The sequence below is a fragment of the Alnus glutinosa genome, chromosome 13, assembly GCF_958979055.1.
Source record: "Alnus glutinosa chromosome 13, dhAlnGlut1.1, whole genome shotgun sequence".
Classification (NCBI taxonomy): Eukaryota; Viridiplantae; Streptophyta; class Magnoliopsida; order Fagales; family Betulaceae; genus Alnus; species Alnus glutinosa.
The window spans coordinates 11,718,996-11,729,600 of NC_084898.1; positions in this window are offsets into that span (position 1 = coordinate 11,718,996).

Here is a 10,605-nt window from a genome sequence, read left to right on the forward strand (position 1 = left end):
GGTCACCCATCCTGGGATTGCTCTCGCAGAAGCACGCTTAACTGCGGAGTTCTGATAGGTTCATGACCATCACGGCTTTAAAACGCGTTGTGTCATAAATGGTGCATTTATACATATAAGCGAATCCTCATTCCCAGGCGATGTGGGATGTCACACTGTATCTTCTATCACAGGCTTAATAGCAATAGAATCTAATTCAGAATCAGAAGCATGTGAAGTAGAAGTACTTAAATCATTAACAATTATATCAGGCTTGTTAGAAATATATGTATGAATACAAAGCATGCTTTTCAAATTATTACTAGAGAATCTTTCCAAGAGATCCTCTGATTCTTTTAATTTATTCTCTAGTACATCAATAGTATCAAAAAGCATGGCATTCTCAGATTTCAAAGAGTCAATCAAAACATGTGATTAAAATAATTGTAAAACCAAAGACTTTTTTTCTTGCTTAATCTTCTTGAGTTCTTTATTGGATTTCTTAAAGAGTTTACCTATCAAAAATGTATCTTTAGAGAAATCATAAAAATCATCTTCAGAGAACTTAAGAAGATTTATGTTAGAAGAAGTCATGGATCACACTTAGGAAATAAATCCAAACACAAGTGTACCCGCTTTGATACCAATTGAAAATAAATATTGACTTCTAAATAACCAAGTGTGTGTTTGTGTGCAACAAAATATCTTAAATGTGAAATTTAAAGAAGACTATTTGTTGATGAAATGGAAACTCTGTGAAGAGAAAAGCCACTCCGGGGAAAACCAAACCAAGAAATCTACTATCCAAAGACAAAGCAAGTTACAAAGCACTTGTACTCACAAAACTCATTGCAGTAGTCATACCTTTAACTATAACACGAAGCCCATCGTGAACGCTTTCCAACCAAGTCTCCTACTTGAAGGGGTCTTTGATGGATTCCTTTACCTTAGGGCCGGCCCCTAAGATAGACTTCACACGAACAAGGAGCACACACCAGCAACAGCTTGAGAGCTAGCGGATCTTCAATTCTCCCTAAACACCCTCTCAAAGCTAAAAGAATACAATACCAAATTTTGTACAAAACACATGCCTAGAGGCCTCTATTTATAGGCTTCAAAAAACCTAATTCTACTCAAAATCGGAGTTCTCTGGGCAGTGTCCGGACGGCAAGCAAAGGGCGTCCGGACAGTCAACTGTTTTCGTGTGCAGAAATCTTCTTGGAAACTTGAAAAGCGTCCAAACGGTGTTTCCCTTCCATCTAGACAGTTGCTGTTTCCCGATTCGTGTCTAAACATGAAATCCAATTTCTACTCGGATTTTGAAAATCTTGACCTAGCGTCCAAACGGTGTTACCTTGACTTCCGGACGTTATTCAACGCTGAAAATTCTAGACACTGCGGGGCGTCCAGACGCCTTCAAAGGCCCGTCCGGACGGTTGCACAGGAACCGGCTGTTCTGACTTGGAAATTGCATGGAATCTTCATGGAAATCTTCTTAGAAACTTATATACACATGGCATGAAATGAGACACTGTCCATTTTACTTGAAGGCTTTGAATAGAACCAATAATCCTGTTAAAAAGCAACCGTTACAGAAAGTGTTTTTGTCAACCAAAATGTTGCCAGTATAAAATACTAACATAAACATTTGATTATAAAGAACAACCCGTATAACAGTAAGCCCATGACCGCTTTTCCGCACGAAACAATATACTATGTTATATGATGCAATTTAGTTTTCACTGTATTTTACGTGCATGCTTTCATAATCTCATCATTTCATTATGTTTTCTTAGTCACACATTTTCATAAAATATAGTTCATAGTAATAAAAAAATGAGATTTCATCTGAGTTGTAAACATGCATGTTTTGATACACAAAATATTCATGCTATTAACAAGTATCCACGTGAGTTTTACTCACTTGTATCACATGACTCCTCCAACAAGTCTCTTTGATGCTCCACAACCTCAAAATCTAAGAAAAACATAACATCAGCCTTAAACTCGAGCTCAAACAGGTCTTAAGTCTTAAAATGCTCAAATTAGGCTTTCTGTCTGTCTAGTGATAGTTCGTCCAACAAATGGAGAATGTTTGTCTTGGGCATCGTCCATTCATCCTATGAAGGGCAAACGTTCAGTGTTTGGGCAGAATCTCAAATTCGAACCTAAAAGTAATAAAAGTGGTTTAAAATTCTATTGTAATGGAGTAAACGAGCTGAGCTACTCATGAGCTTATTCGGGATCGGCTAAACTCGACTCGTGCTTGAATTGATTATTAAATGGGCTGTTCGTGAACACAAACTATGTTCAATTATTAAACGATACATACTCATATTAACTCAACTCAACTCAACTCACTTAATGATTGTAAACCCGCTCGTATAAGGATCGACTCGCTTGTTAGGGCTCGACTCGTATATATATATATTAATATATATATAGATATAAGTATAAATTAAGTAACACATAAAAATGGTCAATATATATTAAGTAACAATAATTAATTGGTTATATATATATATATATATATATATATTGAATTGTAAAAGTGAATAATATCAATACTTAATCATATGATTTAATGACAATTCATATATTTAGTCCTATTATTCATATAATATACTAGGACTATATAATCATATAATAATATAATATTGTGTGATATGATCATATAATCATTATATCATATGAATATGATCATATGATCTAAGTATTACTATTAGACACTTAGGAATTAAGATAATTATGACTCATAATGCTCATATTTATCATAAACGACCTCATAAGTCATATGATACGATATGATTTGTAATTCATAAATTTTTTTTATATATATATATATATAGAGAGAGAGAGAGAGAGAGAGACAACCACACACACAAATTAAGTTATTGGTATAAATTATAGTCACATGATGTCATATAAGCATACAAAATCATATCAATATAATAATTAAGTATATAGATACTTAGATACAATGATTAAGTATGATTTAAAATTCTAAGTATGTAACAATTCTTAATCATACTTAGATGACAATTTGGAATCTTAATCATATTATTTATATACAATGACGATGTGATTCATATAATCCCAAATTAAGTTATTATGATTGGAATCACCAATGTGTTAATTATAATAACAAATTAAGTATTATTATTAGAATCTAGATCATATGATTATATTTATTATTATTAGAATTTAAATCACATGATCATATAATCTAACATTGCGTCGTATAATCATTAGATTATATGATCTAAGTATCATAAGTAGACTAAATAACAATAATGTATTATCATTAAATACATATGACCATATGATTATATAATAATTATCATTAGAATGAATCAAATGATGAGAGGTGCCAAAAAAATAGGATATATTCTTGTTCGGTGATTTACCACAAAGCCATAATCTTACACATGGAACAGTCATTATGCATTAAAGAAACCTAATTAACCCTTATTGCTACTATTGAATGTTTGGTGCTCGATAATCAAACGTTTGGACTTATGTGACAGCTATTTAAACTAGAGATTTCACCACCAAAATCCTAATCTTATTCAATAGCAAGCTCCTAATCATCACAAAAGTCCTAATGCACATCATCTATCATACATACATGTTTAAATCAGACATAAATTCATACATTGCTCTTAAGACATTACAAATGATAACTTTTTGCTTTCATAATCAAAACTCATTGTAAGATCAATCATATAAGATGTTTGAAACACTACAACATGTGTATTTAGTTATTGTTTTGACTCAAAACTGAATCTATGGTTTTAAAGTTCACGCAATAATCAATCATCTTGAGCTAGATTATTAACTTGACCCGTATTATCAAAAAATAGTTAAGCATACTTTAGATATGAATTTAAATTGATTGCATGCAAGGAAATGAAAGATTGGAGGTTGAGTTTAAGGTTATTACCCTGAGGAAGAGCTTTCCAATCTTTGAGGAGCAAAAGATCATTGAAGAAAGTCCCCCCTCTCTCTCCTCATTTTTCTCTCTTTATAGGGATTTCAAAGGTTATGGACGACTAAAATGAGATTAAGGGTCGTACGAATATATTTATAGTTGCATGGTGCACGAACAAAAGGGCTGAGATGTCAAATTTTAAATTGCTTATAACCGTCATTGATTGTTCGTTCCTCGAGTCGAATGTTCATTGATTATGATTTTCATCAAATGATCAATGGTAGCATCTAACATTCGTTGTTGAAGAACCTTAAAATTTGTAAGGCCTTTTAACACATTTTATGGAATACATGAGCATGGTTGCAAATGCGTTTATATTTGAAGGGAATTTTCACACTAAATATCTTTCTTTCTTTCTTTTTTTTTTTTTTTTTTTTTAATGTTTAAAAGTTCCTGTGAGTTGTAATTTGATAATTATTTTAAAATAATTGCCGTGTAATCATGTGGAGGGTTATGTTGGTTTATTTTATTGGCTACATTATGTCGACAAAAACACTGTCATATCAGGGACACTGTAATTTAAGAAGACTTTCAAGATATTATTACAAGATTATTAATTAAGAAAGGAAATGGCTGAACAAGGAAAGATCTGCAGTATATTTATCAAGAAAGGCAAGTTCCTATTGAAGAAAGAATATTCTAAAGACTTTGAAGAATCAAGAAAGTCGTTTTCCCTGCAGCCTATTCGGAAGGCCATAATAAGCGTTCTGACGCTAGCCACAGAAAGTCAGTGTTCGATACCTGTCCAGATGGCCCAACAGACGTGAACCACAGAGAGCACCTATTTGCAAGGATGTCTAGACGCAAAGTGAAGACTGTGGACGGAGAAGCTTCCCTGTAACCATCAGGACGCTAGGTCAATCCGTTCGGACGCCTTTCAGCAAAATATGAAGATTGTTGTTATCCGTTCGAAAGCTCAATGTCCTGTTCGGATGCCACTACCTAGAAATCCATTCCTGACTTGTTTTAGGATTTCTGAAGCCTATTTAAATGGGCTTTTAGGCATTGTTTCTTTAAGAATTCCTTAGTAGAATTCCATTGTACTAAGAGAGAAGGTTTTTAGGCATAAAAGTTTTATGTATCTCTCTTAGAGTCTTTGTTTATTGTGTTGTAACCGTTCAACCATTTAAAGTCTAACTAGAGATGAGCTTTAGTTAAGGGATCAATTGAAGAACTTTCCAAACGGGTCTGAGAGAGAGGCGTTCAAGTATAGGTACTTGTTAGAGTTCAAGGTATGACTATTGCAAAGGTATTGTGAGTACAAATGTCTTGTAACTAGCTATTTCTTTTGATAGATGATTTCTTGGGTTTAGCTGCCCCGGGATGGTTTTTCTCTTCCGTGCAAAGAGTTTTCACTTCATAACCAAATATTTGTGCTATTTCTCTTTACTAATTTTATATTTGGTTATTTGTTTGGTTACGGTAATTTAAGAGTCTAAATTTATTTTCAATTGGTATCAGAACAGGTTCACTCATTTTGGATTAATTTCCTAAGTGTGATCCTAGACTCCTCTTATCATGTCTCTAAATCTTAATTATGTTCCTGCTTTTGATGGATTTAATTATGGCTATTGGAATTTGACATATTATTGAATCTGGATGGATTCCACCAGAAACTCCAATTGCTGAATGGACTATTCCTCAAAGACACTCTCATGTTGTGAATGACAAAGCCATAAACGCCATATGCCAATCACTTTCTCCATCTGAATTCTCACGAATTTCTCATTATGAAAGTGCCCTAGAAGCATGGGAGATCCTAGAAACCACATATGAAGGCACTAAACTTGTTAAATCTGCCAAACTTCAAATATTGGTTTCTCAATTTGAAGGAATTAAGATGTTAGAAGAAGAATCTTTAAATGAATTTTAAACCAAGATAAGTAATTTGCAAAATTATATGATTAATCTTGGTAAGAAAATTTTTGATGCAAAACTCATTAAAAAGATTTTAAGATCTTTACCTGAAAGATTCAAGATTAAGGTAACCACTATTGAGGAAAGCAAAGATTTTAATAGCATGAAAATTGAAGAACTTGTTGAGTCTCTTCAAACCTATGAATTTTCTTTGCCTCCTGTTAAGAAAGCTAAGTCCATTGCTCTCAAGGCTGCAAAAGGTTAAAGTAAAAATTATTCTGATGAAGAATCTGATGATAAGGATGGTATAGCTATGTTTGCTAGGAATTTTGAAAATTGATGAACTCTAAAAAGTTTAGAAATAAAAATGTTAAATTTTTTGATAATTCTAAAGGGGACCTTAAAGGTGTTGATCAAGAAAAATGTGAAACTGACAAAAAGGATCCACGTGGTCCTAAGTGTTTTGAATGTTCAGGTTATGGCCATATGCGAATTGACTGTGGAAATCTGAAGAAATCCAAAGGTAAGGCTTACAATGCCACTATGAGTGATGATTTTGATAATGAAGAGACTCCAGGTAAGAACTCTAACTATTTAGCTTTTGCTGCTTCTTATGATAGTTCACATGAGTCCAATGATTACTATTATGAGCATAGTAAATCAGAAGACGAGAAAAATAAGCTTTAGAAGGTTTATAATAAGTTGTATGTAAAATTTATGGAGTTAAGGGAAGTAAACCAAATGCATGTGAAAAAGCTTAATAATTTGGAGAGCGAAAGAAGCAAATTAATTGAGAAAATTAAATGCTTAGAAGATGAATCGATTGAGTCACAGATGTAATTAGAAAATTTTGCTAATGATAAGCTGGTTCAAATGCTAAAAGGTCAAAAGTGTTCATCTGACAAAACTGGCTTAGGATTTGATAAATATGATGCATCTTCTTCTAATATTGTTTCTATCTCTAAAACTATTTTTTGTGAAGCCTAAAATTGCAGAGCCTTGGGCTGCCAGTGTGGACAAACCTAAGAGTGTGATTACTTGTGAAAATGCTAACATTAAATCTGTTGTACCTGTCATAAAGCATTCAAAATCTAGAAGTTTGCCTACCTGCCATCATTGTGGCATCATTGGTCACATTCGACCACACTATCCTCAGGTTCGTTCTCAGAGACCTCAGATCAAAAAGCATGATCCCAATAAAAGGTAAAACTTGTACTAGGCGTCCTATGACTCATCATGCTCCCCGACACAAGCGATAACCTTCACATAGGTTTATTCCTACTTGCCATCACTATGGAAAAAATGGTCATAACAAATCCAGCTGTTTCAAGTTGAAGCCCTGTGAGCCAATCACCTTTATGAAGGATTATTCAACGTGATGAAGGATGTGTTGGTCAGATTGAATAGATTAGACAAGGGTCACAACCTTGCACCAAGGGTTAAGAAGGTTTGGGTAAGGAAGGAAGACACCATTTACCCTTTGAGAGGGAGTGGTAGTGGACTCACCTAGGATTAGGTGGTTCTAAGGCATGCTTAGGATCATGGTTCCTTATCCTAGAGCATGTCGGATTTTATGCATTACATCTGATGCTTATTGTCTTATCATTTTGCTTATGCTTTGCATCATTGTCTTGATTTATTTTATCCTCATACTTCTCTTGTTGTTTTGAGAGAATTTCAGCAGGTTTGCATGAGGATGACAACAAAAGCACATCGGGCTGCTGCTTTTATGTTTTGGGTACTTTTTCAGGTGATACCAAACCTCTCATTGGCGGCATGTTTGAATCTCTTAGAAAAGCCATTGATATATGTGACATGTCCTAGACATGTCGCCTTACATGCTAGGATTAGACTTTAGTGTGTTCTTTAGTCTTTTCCACTAAAGCATGTCTTTTTATTTTTTATAACTGCTTTATTTTTTTATTTTTTATTTTTTTAAAAAGGGTGATGCAGTTTATTCTTTATATATTCAATTAGACATCCCATATATTTAGAATTGATATCTTAGTCTTTGTGCATTGATGAAATATCCTAACATATATTTGAGATACTATAGTTTGATATCTGCTTAATTTTTCAGCTGCATCTGAAGCTTGATAGTTTATTCATCTCATGCAATTTGCTCATTGTACATTATCAAAAGCTCATTTAAGGTTTATTTATTTATTTATTTATTTTTCCTTTCTGGTTTAACTCTGTTTTTCCTTTTAAGAGATTTTTTTGTAAGATGGTCAAATTGACTAACTCGCTAGTTGAACCTAGAACCTAAAAACTCTGACATCCTCTTTAGGTTACAACACCAAGAATAAAAAGCAATAAATTCTCTAAAAATATGGATATAAAAAAGATCAACTACTGAATATGTTCTAAAATTGTTCTTATAATTGTCCCTATAGAAAGAGTCAATGATTAAATCATTGCGGAAATAGACGATCACTAACGAACTAAGTAAAAGAAAAAAGTGTTGTTACTTAGGGAGAATTTATCAGATAAGGGTAACTAAGCTCTATTAAAATAAGGTTTGACTTTTGACGCATCAAACTTTAAATTCTTGCTTAAGGCAATTCAGGTGTTTTAAACCTTATCAGTGTTCCTTAGGCCTTAATTGAAAAATCTTTCACACACAACACCCATGGCATGAGTTGAGTAAATTTTCTTGTTTCATATGTTTGCAAAAAAATTTGCTTGTAATTTACTTATCTCTCATTTATATTTTTGGATATTTTTGAGTTGTTTTAAGACTGTTTTCTCAATTTTTTATTCATGCGTGTTTTGATTATCTTTGTAACAGAATAATTGTGTTTGTCTCTCTTATTTTCTTTCTAACAGTTGTTACAGAAATTTCTCTGGTTTTTCTTCTTGTTTTTGCATTTTTGTTTCAGTTATTCTGGACCCTTTGTTATTTTTTGGACATTTGAATTTTTATTTGTGGTTTTGAAACGCTGTTTACCCTTTGTCATTTTGAGACAAAAAGGAGAAGTATTTTTCATTTTGGGGCGTGGGCCGGGTAATCGTTTTTGTCCCATAATGGCCCAAGGGGGGGGGGGGGAGAGAGAGAGAGAGAGAGAGAGAGGGTTTGTTGGTTTATTTTATTGACTACAAGAAAGGCAAGTTCCTATTGAAGAAAAAATATTCTGAAGACTTTGAAGAATCAGGAAAGTCGGTTTCCTTGCATCTTGTCCGTACGGCCAGAATAAGCGTTCGAACGCCAGCCACAAAAAGTCAGTGTTCGATAATTGTTCAGACGGCCCATCGGACGTGAACCATAGAGAGCCCCCGTTTGCTACCTGTTCGGACAGCCCAACGGACGCGAACCACAAAGAGCACCTATTTGCAAGGATGTCTGGACACAAAGTGAAGACTATGGACGAAGAAGCTTTTCCCTGCAATCTTCCAGACGCTAGGTCAAGCTGTTTGGACGCCCTTCAGCAAAATATGAAGATTGTTGTTATCCGTCTGGACACTCAATGTCCTGTCCGAACGCCACCGCCTAGAAATTCATTCCTGACTTGTTTTAGGATTTTTGAAACATATTTAAAGGGGTTTCTAAGCATTGTTTCTTTAAGAATTCCTTAGTAGAATTCCATTGTGCTAAGAGAAGGTTTTTAGGTATAAACTTTTTATGCATCTGTCTTAGAGTCTTTGTTTATTGTGTTGTAACTGTTCAACCGTTTGAAGTCTAACTAGAGATGAGCTTTAGTTAAGGAGATCAATTGAAGAACTTTCTAGATGGGTCTGAGAGAGAGGCATTCAAATATAGGTACTTATTAGAGTTCAAGGTATGATTACTACAAAGGTATTGTGAGTATGAATGTCTTGTAACTAGCTATTTTTCTGATAGTTGATTTCTGATAGTCGACAGCTGTTTTTGGGGTTGGCTGCCTCGGAGTTGTTTTTCTTTTTAGTGCAAAGAGTTTTCACTTCATAACCAAATATCTGTGTTATTTCTCTTTACTACTTTTATATTTGGTTATCTGTTTAGTTACGGTAATTTATGAGTCTAAATTTTTTCTTAGGTTACAAACCTACATCTCACTTTGGATAAGCCCTTATTAATAAAATAAAATTCAAGGGCTAATGGATGATAGTGAGATGAAGGTGTACTTTGTAACATTACTCATGTTATACATTTTTATTTCGTAAGTATTCCATAAAGCTGATGTAACAGTTCTAACCAATTTTTTGTATTTTTCTAAGTAATGCTACATACTAAACCATCATCCTACCCCCAATTCCATTTTGTTGATGTGATAGTACCAATTATGGGTGTACAAGTGGGCGATTATTAACCGCTAACTGCATAACCGCTTTTCTAGGTGGTTGGAAAAAACTACTAATCACCTACGGCAGGACGATTAGCAGTTAAGAGGTAGGCAGAGGCGGTTAATAACTACTAATCGCCTACCCTTATATATAATAATAATAATAATAATATACAAAACGACATCGTTTTGATACGTTTGATATAGGGTTTTCATTTTGAGTTTAATGAAGTTGATCTTTATTATTATATTATTATTATTAAGCTTTGTTACATTTGGAAGCATTCTAATTATTTAAATAAGACAAAAAAAAAGCATATAAAATAGACTCTAAAAAGAGGCTCAATATATAAGTCCAAAACATCAAAAATAGGTGTAATGGCTATTTCTAAAAAGCGGTTAAGCAGTGAGGTTATGAGTTTCAATAACCGCTAACCGACGGTTATTTTAAAACCACTAATTGCTTAAGACAGAGTGATTACGGTTATGAAAGTTATCACAACCATCTTACGGTTG